Genomic DNA, 11213 nt, shown 5'->3' with positions numbered 1-11213 from the left:
CAGTGATCAATAGCATATACCATTTTGCTAGAAACCTTCTGCTTAGAATCACTATCGAGAAGAACTACGTATTGAACGCGTGTCGTGAAATGTCCTATCTCTACTAACCGTTTTAGATTTCGCGTATCATATTCGCGGCTACCAAACTGCAGGATTTCATGCTTAATTTCATGCCGCAAGACGTCTCACGGTCCTTCTTTCTAAATGGACACTAAGGAGAAAAACGATTTTTCTCGTGTCAGTAAATTGCTCTTTCACGGTACCAAAAACACCAGGCTTGCTGCGAGAAGACGCTTGGTAAGCGAGAAAACGCGCAAAAAGAAAATGCGGGTGGCGACGCAACTGTGATGAAGCTCCCGCACCAGTTGCCATGACGTCATAAGCATAACGTAGTTCCTAATCGGTAAAAATGAATTACGTTGTCCTCTGAAGTATCCAGAGACCTAACATAACGAGTTTCAGGAAATTTCGTTGAGCCAATGTGGCCAAAATGCGAAGAAACGCTTTGAAATCCGTGTCGTCACCATCGGAGATTTCGGCGGGAGATTTAAAATTGAAACTTTTGCCACTAATTTTCTTATCTTATAAACATGTGGTGGTGAAATTAACGATACTAGAGTTTTCATAGTATAGTTTATCAGTCTAAAGTAATTTATTTTTCACTTTATATAGTGCCCCTTTACGGACGATGTCTTCCCAATAGGCCCATCTTATCCATTCCGTAGTGGGTACGCATCCGATTTAATTTCTGACCACACACACACACACACACACACACACACACACACACACACACACACACACACACACACACACACACACACACACACACACACACACACACACACACACACCAGGGGCGTAGCCAGAAATTATTTTCGGGGGGGGGTTCAACCATACTTTATGTATGTTCGTGCGTGCGTTTGTATGTGTGCGTGTATATATACACAAGCAAAACTGAAAAATTCCGGGTGGGGTTTGGACCTCCCCCCAACCCCCCCCCCCCCCCTTGGCTACGCCCCTGACACACACACACACACACACACACACACACACACACACACACACACACACACACACACACATGCGCGCGCGCGCGCGAACTGTTACAATCGCTCGTCGCCGTAATGCTCGGGGAACTTTTCGATTGTTGTAGACTAGTATTCTGATAAGATCGCGCGCACAACGAGACGCGTTTTTTTCTCAAGCTAACATGAGCCCCAGCGATAACGCTGAAATTTTCGATCGTTCATATATAAAAGATGACGCGTTCCGCGGTCGATCAGATCACGGACGGCCGACGACTGTGATCGCCTCTATCAGTGTACAGCGTGCGTTGTTTGTACTTCGAATTTTCAATTCTTGGGCACAAGCACGCCCAGTAAAGAGTTCTGTATTTACTAGCCTTACTGTAGCCTTCTTCACCGTCACAACCACGTGACAAGGTGTGTATTCGCAATCACGTGTTATTTAACGCTTTGACATCATAGGCGTGCGCACGCGGGCTCGGGACGCCCCCCACCCCCCTAATTAACTAAGCAGGGGCCTCAAGGTTATAGTTACTCAGCGGGACCTTCTCGTCTTTGTTTAAAGAGAAGGCTTCCACGCAGGTGGCCGAAGGCCCGACGTTGCATTTTGAGAACTGTTTACTTCCCATATCGTTACTTTTGGAATGCCAGGAACCAAAGGCAAGCCATATTGAGAAGCATGTCATGTCTTCATTTTCATTTTTTCATCCCTTGTGGAGCATGTTGTCTTTTGGGCTCGACCAACGGGGCTGGGGAGCGAGGGAGTAGAGGTGCTGCAATAAACGTTCATCCCCCCCCCACCACCACCACCAATAGGGAGAAATAGAGAGAAAAAAGGGAATATGAAAAGAAAGATAAAGAAAGGCAGAAAGAAAGAGGGTGAAAGAAAGGGAAGCTAGAGAAATAAAGGTAGAAGGAGCGGGAAATGGAAATGTGTGTGTGTGTGTGTGTATGTATATATATATATATATATATATATAGAGAGAGAGAGAGAGAGAGAGAGAAAGAGAGAGAGAGAGAAGAGAGAAAGAAATCGAAATAAACAGCGACAAAGAAGAGAGAAAAAGAAAGAAATAGATGAAGAAAGAAAGATAAAAATAAAGTGAAGCAAGGAAGGCCGCATAGCTCCACACTTCCTTCAGGCTTGGTAATTCACTATAGCGCGAAGCGGTCTTAAATTTTTTATTTTTTTTTTGTTCACATCTAAAGGCGAATAACGTCGTTCTGTATATTCCCTCCGATGAGTTCGGATTCATTATCTATACCGAACACTAAAGCTGCTGATGGCGAACTGTTGAAAGTTTAGCTTACTGGGCTTAAGGTGCCACGTTGGCAACGACATGTCGGTTCGAAATGGGGAAAGAGCGTGGCTCAAATGTGATTGGCTCGATTGGTCGTATGGACAGGTGAGGAAGTAAGCACGCTCTTCTGTCATACACTTTAAAGCAGTGAAAAAGAGCAAAATATTCTTTACGGGAAAAAGAAAACCTCTGGCTTAACACACGAGTCTTTATACCTCCGCGTCGGTCGGACTAGAGTTACTGTATACGCTACTTTGAAGGGGCTTTGCAACACTTTTTTCAGCACAGTCAGAAAACGCTGCCGATTGGCAGTCCAGGCTCCTGAGAACACGCGAGCCAAACATTATAGCGCGGAACGCGGCCTGGAAATTACAATTAGTTCTTAAAGTCAGCTAGATATCGTCCCCTCTTCTCTCGACGAATGATGCCATAAACCCAAATGACCGCGACATAAAGCCAAAGTCCGCGGCCATTGGCTGAATTGAGCAACGTGGACTGCATAGTTACCGTGGCCACCGCGGGATGCCGCCACGTGCCCCCGCGCGCGCTCGTGATCACACTGAAAGTAAGACGCGCGCTTGAAGAAAAAAAAAAAGAAAACAGCTCAAGGTCATGAAGCGTGCTGGCGAAGGGACGCATCTTCTTGCCCTCTTCTCATCCCCGTCCCTGCATAGCTTTCAGCGCGCTCGCAAGTACGAAAGGAGAGATAAAGTGCTTGAAGCTTGCGACAAATCCCTGGAACTCCTCTCGTACTTGGCGGATTTTAAAACATTTTTGCGGAGTCGATTCATGACGCAACAAGCTCTTAAATGGAGCCATTCGATGATTACTGGGAAAAGTGTTGTAGGGCAGGTAGCATATACAGTAACTCTCGGTCAGACCTCCCTGGTGGACTAACCCGCCGACAGGATGTTGCGTTACGGAGGCTTCGTATCGGTGTTACGCTCATCCCGTCGTTGACCACTCTCTGGCCGCAACAATACCGCGACCCCTGTGGTCAATAGTGCCAATACACGTGTGCAGGGTTCCCCTTCAGGGGGGGCGGGAGGTTCATCGCGGCGCCCCCCTCCCTATTGAGTCAATGTATGGGGTAGACCTTGCGCCCCCCGCTTCCTAGGTGACTAGGGAAGGGGCGGCCGCCCCCCTGCCCCCCCCCCTCCCCGTGCGCACGCCTATGATCGTGCCTATTTTGTGACGCCATAATTCGCGATGTAATAGTGACACACTTGATGCGGACCTGCCCAGTCTGCAATTACGCCGCCTTCTTAGCCACCTCTGTGCAACAGCTCCTCAGACCTGGACGACCACTGGGCCTCGATCGTTGGATCTGCGGAGCAGAACGGGGAGGGATATGTCTCGTATTGGCCAGGTCTAATCGCGTAGGGTCAATTTCTCCCCTTTCGGATGAACATCTTAACTGTTTCGTTACCGTAGGAAAATTGGCCACATTTTGTAGGTTTTAGTATTTATTTTTTGTGGTAAATAATATTACAGATACAGTGTAATACTCTATATCAGTATAAAGCTGATTGTACTTTGCAATGATATTACATAATATGCAAGAATATTCAAGAAAAACCAATTTATTGAACGTTGCATAGAACATTCCTAATGTTGTGCTCTCAAGATGAAAAAAAAAAAACGAAAAATAATCTGAAATATACAAAATGTTTGCTCAACAGTTATATATATCAGAGGAAAGTTTGAATGATGTGGCTCAAAAAGTGTACGAGTTAAAATTTTTTTGTGTGGTGAGTGAAAACGGCATCATTCCATCAGGTTACACGGTTACACTTTTTCCCTGCACAAAATTTTCAAACACAGTAACATAATGGATACAATAAGAAGAGGAATACATGTTCTATTGAGCCAGGTGTATTAGAAAATTATGCTCAATAGCAGCACAGAAAGAAAATTCAGATGCGAGAAGGTAACACCGAATATACCACCTAAACTTCGTAAGTATGGCTTGCAGCGCACGCAATAAAGTTATTCTAAACGTGAACCAGAACGCACAGGTCTGATACAACTTGATCTGCATAAATAATGACCGCAGTCCGGCCACAGTGATTTTGAAATATAAAAAGGCTCAAACTATAGTCAGACACAACTTAAGAAGTCAGGAGAGGCATACCCCCCCCCCCCCCCTCCCCCCGATGAAAGTTAGGAGTACGGAGCCCACCACTTTCGACGGTGTTCAATGTCGGCTGCTCACTGGGAAACCAACAACTGAGCCGAAGTTTTCCTTCAACACAGAAATCGCGTGAATGTAAAATGAAATTGTCCTACGGTTCTGCAGTGAAGATTCTCCTCCGTGTATCACGACCACGCACTGCAAGCTCTCTGTGGTGCGTGTTGCCTATGCGACGCTTTCGCGCCTTGCGCTCCAGCATTGCAGAGGAGGCTACAGCAAGGGCTCTATCACGTTAAAGCACTGCCATGAATTTATTTTGTTCTGCCTGGCCTGAAATTTGCGTCATCGGCGACGCAAAACGGGCGGGAACCACTAAGCGTTTTATGGACCGATCAAAGCCTTTTCCTGTTTCAGGAAGTTCATTTCTTTCTTCGAAAACGAATAGCATCGCCGCTGCTCCATATCGAAGCTGCTGTTACTTGATGACTGTGCAGCAGCGTTTTAGTTGGGCCGAGCCAGGAGAGCTAAGTATAAGGTTTCCACTCTAATGTCCGGTTAACCTGCTTCGCCTTCCTTATCATATGGCAGCTTGCAGCGACAGCATCAACTTGTAACAAGGCGACAAATAAGACAGTGGTCTCGAACACGTTGAGATGCCCACCTTTCAAACATGCCCTGAACTTGATCAACCGGACCAGGGAGATGGTCGGGGTCCACGGTTTTCTGAACTAAGAAGGCTGCCCACCTGCAGAGGCTTTTGCCTGCTCCTATGTTAATTTTTTTTCTCTCTCCCTCTCTCTCAGCAAGGATGAATTCACAGAGAGTTGTATACGCGCACAAAGAGGTCAATATCGTTATACTACAACTGAAAATGTTTATTATACGCATATGAATCAATCTCGCCAGCTGATATAAGTAGCCTCTGCCAGTGTGACTGGCGGGCAGCTTTCTTGAATTGCGTTTAGAATGAGACACTACCCGGCTATTAAAAAAAAAAAGGTTTAGACATTGTTCAGCGTATAGTAAAGCGCTGTTTAGTGTGCACACATCATTTTAACCGAGGGTTTTCGCAGGTTTGTGACACCGCGTAAAAAGCAGGCGATCTTGGCACGACGAAAATTTCTGAAGAATAGCGATGCACCAATGGCCAACAATACGCCGTATTGAAAATAATTTACTCTCTTATTTTTTACGTTGTCGTGCATATGTGGTCAATGCGTGATGTTTAATTTCGCGGAATTTGTTGCATCGCGTTACGAGCATGCAGGTACTGTGTGCATGTCCCGGAAAATTTCGACAAGTCATGAGCAGCTAACGACCTATACGGAAGGAAGCAATGCGTGGTAATTTAACGTTATCATCGCCCACATCTTTTTCAAAATAATTAGAGCTTACACCGTTTGCATAGTCGTATTTAGTAGGAGTTCCGGAGGGGATGAGTAAAATGCCACTTGCCCTCTTTTCCCTCCGCCTCCACCGCCCTATAGCTTCCAAAAGTGAGAAAGGCAAAGAATGACACATGGTATATACATTCGTAGTCATTCATACTCTCATATATACAACCCGTTCAGTGTGGCTTCCATAAAAAATTGCTGGACCATGCCGCAAGGAAAGCAACGTTTCTGCGCGCAACTCTGGCCGTTTCAAACTATCCTAGAATACCTACTGCAAGCACAGTTGCGAAGTGTCCACTACGCCATAACTCTTTTGCAAATTGGCCAAGCAACCACTGGCCAATTCATCGCTTAAAATTCATCGCTTAAAATTTGGAATGACCTTCCATTACAACTTAAACAGCTGACTTCTTTAAACACATTTAGGCATGAATTAAAGCTTTATATTCTCTGTAAACAGTTTCACTGATAGCTTTTTTGCTTTCATTCTGACCATTTCTCGGGGTATAACGTTGATTGTTTGATGTTTCTTTATGCTACAGTTGACTTGCGTTACTTTTTTATGTTTTTTTCTTTCTTTTGAATTGTATCCTTTATTTTTCCCCTGTTTTTTCTGTACATCTTCTCTTTTTGTATTTTTAACCGAGGGTCCCGTTTGCAGTCACTGACTTTGGGACCCTCGTCTGCATATCTTTTTGTACTGATCATTGTAAGCTCAATTGCGATAAACTGAAACTGAAACTGAAACTGAAGTCTGTAAGGTGCCACGCGCAGCTGCGCACCTCGTAATGGGTGGGCAGCTTTAAACCACCCACTCGTTGCGCAGTTCGCATGTTTAAATGCCTGGTGCTATTCTACGATTCCGCCACGCAGTATTACATGCGTTAAGAACATAGGCGTGCGCAGGGTTCCCTTTCAGGGGGTGGGGGTCAATGTATCCCCCCCCCCCCCCTCCCCGTACGCACGCCCACGGTTAAGAGTGCTCCCTCTACATGACATTCTTGTAGCGTTTTTTTACAAAGCAGTTTCAAGCAGTGACGTGGCTCCGTGGTATATAGAACACTTTCTCGCCACGCACTAGGCCTCGGTACGATTCTCACTTGGACCCATGGTTTACTATTACTTGTAATTCTTTGCATCTATCTCGAATTTTCGCTCACGGGCAACGCCGAGTTTTCGCTCACAGCCAACGACGCCGATGATGGAATTTCTGCGAAACGAGCTCTTTAACGCTATCGCGTTAAAATAAATCGACCGAACTTGGTCTTCCTCAGAAGGACTTTATATTAGAGGGCTAGCACAGTAAAAAAAAAAAAAAAATGGCGCTAGGCTTATTCTGAAGACTTCTCCGGGGAAGCATTGTGGGATCTTTTCTGTTTATAATTTTCATGGACGCGATCGTGCATATTAGCATTGATTGCACTGCCAAATTTATAATCTATGCAGGTGATACCAGCTTGCCTTTTGTGGGAAATTTAAATGCAGGCTTAGTAATAAGAGCTTCCCAATGGTAGGCCCAATGGTATAACTTCTGTCAATCAAAATCACTTAAATTTCCATACTGAAACTATGGAGGTATTTTACAAGAACTTGTTGCTGGACTAGTACATAACTCTGAAAAAACATTTAGACGCCAAAGCACTACCAGAAAAAAAAAAAAAAGACGAAACGCACAAAGACGCTCTTTTCCTTGTTTCGTCTTTTTTTCTGGTGGTGCTTAGGCGTCTAAATTTTTTCTCAGGGTAAGGCGGTATTGCTCCGTCTTGAATTCACTTATCCGTCCGAGTTGTATTTTGCGCTGTACAAGTCAATTCAAGAGGAGTCAATACCACCTAGCCCGGCTGTCAAACCAGGCATTGTTTCGATCCGCGAAGAAGCGCTGCCTAGATGGCGCCAATTCTGCTAAATGACGCAGAACTACAGATAGGGCCACTAATGACGGAATTGGGAATTCACTTTAGAGAACACATGTGTTGGGTCGAACATGTGAACCATATATGATAAGTAAACATTCCTAAAGCTTTGTATACTACATTAATATCCTCAGGTTGGCATACATTTACCAACGTAGTACTTCTTTATAACGCGCGATTTTTACTAATTAAAGACTAATTGCTCTTAACGGTGTATTTATTAATCACCCATGAAATCACGCGCTGTTTCAAAAGGGCGTGGTCGGTATAATATGTATAGCCCCATGCCTCTTTCACACCAGTGACCCTTTTAATGAAACACAGTATCATTCAGGTTAATCCCATGTACGTACACGTATACAATTTGTGCTGGAAATAAAACACCACATTGAATCGGTTTTTCATCTGAGCATTGCACCAGCGAACATACACTGAATTTCCAATGTTGCAAATACAAATACGATGATTATAAAGAATGTGTCACGCCTCTAGTACCACAAATTCTCACTTTTTTTTAAAGAAAGCATGTTGTTGAAAAGGTAACAATAATAGTAATACAATATTAATAATATCTGGGGTTTAACGTCCCAAAACCACGATATGATTATGAGAGACGCCGTAGTACGATTTTCAGGAAAGTGTATCAGAATAGCCTAAAACAACCGAGAAGTTGCCGGAGCATTACGGTGCCGAGCGATTGTAAGAGTTTTTTTTTTCTTGTTTTTTTTTTTCTTTTTGCCGGTTAAGCTCGATCACATCAAAATAAAGAAATAAGCGCACGCGCTAATATTGCTATGGTATTTTGTATACCATTACGAAGGGCTAGGATTAATTTTTGTTTACTTTTTCCCGAGATCCCCAGATGACAAAAGGAACTTGATTTTGTTTCTTTTCTTTTTAACACGGCTTCAAAATTCAAGCCAATGTACCGCTACTAGACGTACGTAACTACGGCCGGATGACAACGGCGAGCAAAACAATGCCACATGCTGCTGAGTGCCTTGTTTTTGCAACTGCAAACTTTTTATGGGCCGTCTGTGCGGATACAATGAAGTCAATGACTGGAATAGCGCCCGCAAAGTGCAACAGAGTACTCAAAACCTTAGCCACGCAAAGAGCAGCGTAAATAAAGAATATTTTTGACCGCCCTCTTGATTTTCGCGATAGGCAATATTGCGATATTTCAGCTATACTCGAGATTGAGTGAAGAGGAGGCAGATTTTTAAGTCTTTTTTGAGATATTGCTTGCCGCGTACTTTTAATTTTAAAAATGATTTTAGGAGCGAAGCTCCTTAAAGCGGCACCCGTTCGTCCCTGTCGTAGTGCGTAACCAGTCTTAACGCTAGTACCAGATCTTGACCTCCAAGGTGGTGCCGGTGGGAGATTTCTCCTGTGCGTTGTTGAACAATAAAAAATTCGCAGCGTGCGCGTTAACTAAAAGCCGAGTTCTTCTGTCTCTCTAATATCTGGGGTTTAACGTCCCAAAACCACGATTTGATTATGAGAGACGCCGTAGTGGAGGGCTCCGGAAATTTCGACCACCTGGGGTTCTTTAACGTGCACCTAAATCTAAGTACATGGGCCTCAAACATTTTCGCCTCCATCGAAAATGCAGCCGCCGCGGCCGGGATTCGATCCCGCGACCTTCGGGTCAGCAGTCGAGTGCCATAACCACTAGACCACCGTGGCGGGGCAGTAATACAATATTAAAAATAACGCGCTAGAAACACTGTTCATACTACGAGCAAACGAGCAAAATATAGTATATATGGTAACCTGAATGCGTGCGAGTAAGAAAGTAAGAAAACGCTATTGTTATAGTGAGCAGCTTTTAGACATTAACGAAATTTCATTGAATGATACAAATATATACTACTGGGAAAGCCACCATCGGTATAATTATATTCATGCATAAAGTTGTGTGTGTTATAACAAAAAAAAAATAGATTGCTTGTAAACCATTGCATAACACGCATCTGTATGGTTGTCTCAGTGTATGTTACGTAAAATTGACTATATTTTTTCATAATATTATTAAACACTGTTGTATCTGCTTGCGCAGCTTCCACACACACACACACACACACACACACACACACACACACACACACACACACACACACACACACACACACACACACACACACACACACACACACACACACACACACACACACACACGTTTCCAAATATCGGGCACCCTACCGTGTTGTTGCGCAGACGTCACCTGTGAACTATATCATCGAACCAGTTACACCATCTACAGACCAACGCTTTCGGAGTTGTGAAACCGTTCACGTACAGCGTCTGAAGCCCTATTACGATAGGGCTTCAGACGCTGGGTCATTCCATGCCAAGTGTCCCAGACGTGGCGCTCGCATATCGCAGATTTTGCTGATAAAATTTGTGCCTTTGTCCTGTGCCACATGGAGTATTGTGGCAAAACATTTTTGCTCGAGAAACATTTCGACGATCATGGCGCCTCCTCAAAATTCGCTTGTATTTGTTAAACTGTGCCTAATGGAAAATGTCTATAAAATCTATTTTTGTGTGTCGAGCTTTAAAACCGCGCTTGCGCTATTGCAGATGTTCTCTTTAGTTGTCCAATATATTAGTTCCGAATTCTTTGTGTTTCACTACGAGCTACGTATATTCAAAAACTACAAAAATCTTCAAAGTTCGTAATTTTTTCTTGAGCTCTCTCGAACTCTCCCTAACCAATTTGAATAATAGTATGATTTTCAGGAAAGTGTATCAGAATAGCCTAAAACAACCGAGAAGTTTCCGGAGCATTACGGTGCCGAGCGATTGTAAGAGTTTTTTTTTTCTTGTCTTTTTTTCTTTTTGCGGGTTAAGCTCGATCACATCAAAATAAAGAAATAAGCGCGCGCGGTAATATTGCTATGGTATTTTGTATACCATTACGAAGGGCTAGGATTATTTTTTTTTTACTTTTTCCCGAGATCCCCTGATGACAAAAGGAACTTGCTTTTGTTTCTTTTCTTTTTAACACGGCTTTAAAATTCAAGCCAATGTACCGCTACTAGACGTACGTAACTACGGCCGGATGACAGCGGCGAGCAAAACAATGCCATATGCTGTTGAGTGCCTTGTTTTGCAACTGCAAACTTTTTATGGGCCGTCTGTGCGGATGCAATGAAGTCAATGACTGGAATAGCGCCCGCAAAGTGCAACAGAGTACTCAAAACCTTAGCCACGCAAAGAGCAGCGTAAATAAAGAATATTTTTGACCGCCCTCTTGATTTTCGCGATAGGCAATATTGCGATATTTCAGCTATACTCGAGATTGAGTAAGACAAGGCAGACTTTTTAAGTCTTTTTTGAGATATTGTTTGCCGCGCACTTTTCATTTTAAAAAATGATTTTTAATTTATAGTTGTCTGTAAGGTTTCTAATTCTTTTGTTCTTTCACCTTGTTTCTC

This window comes from Rhipicephalus sanguineus, chromosome 5, assembly GCF_013339695.2.
Source record: "Rhipicephalus sanguineus isolate Rsan-2018 chromosome 5, BIME_Rsan_1.4, whole genome shotgun sequence".
Classification (NCBI taxonomy): domain Eukaryota; kingdom Metazoa; phylum Arthropoda; class Arachnida; order Ixodida; family Ixodidae; genus Rhipicephalus; species Rhipicephalus sanguineus.
This window is presented reverse-complemented; position numbering follows the sequence as displayed.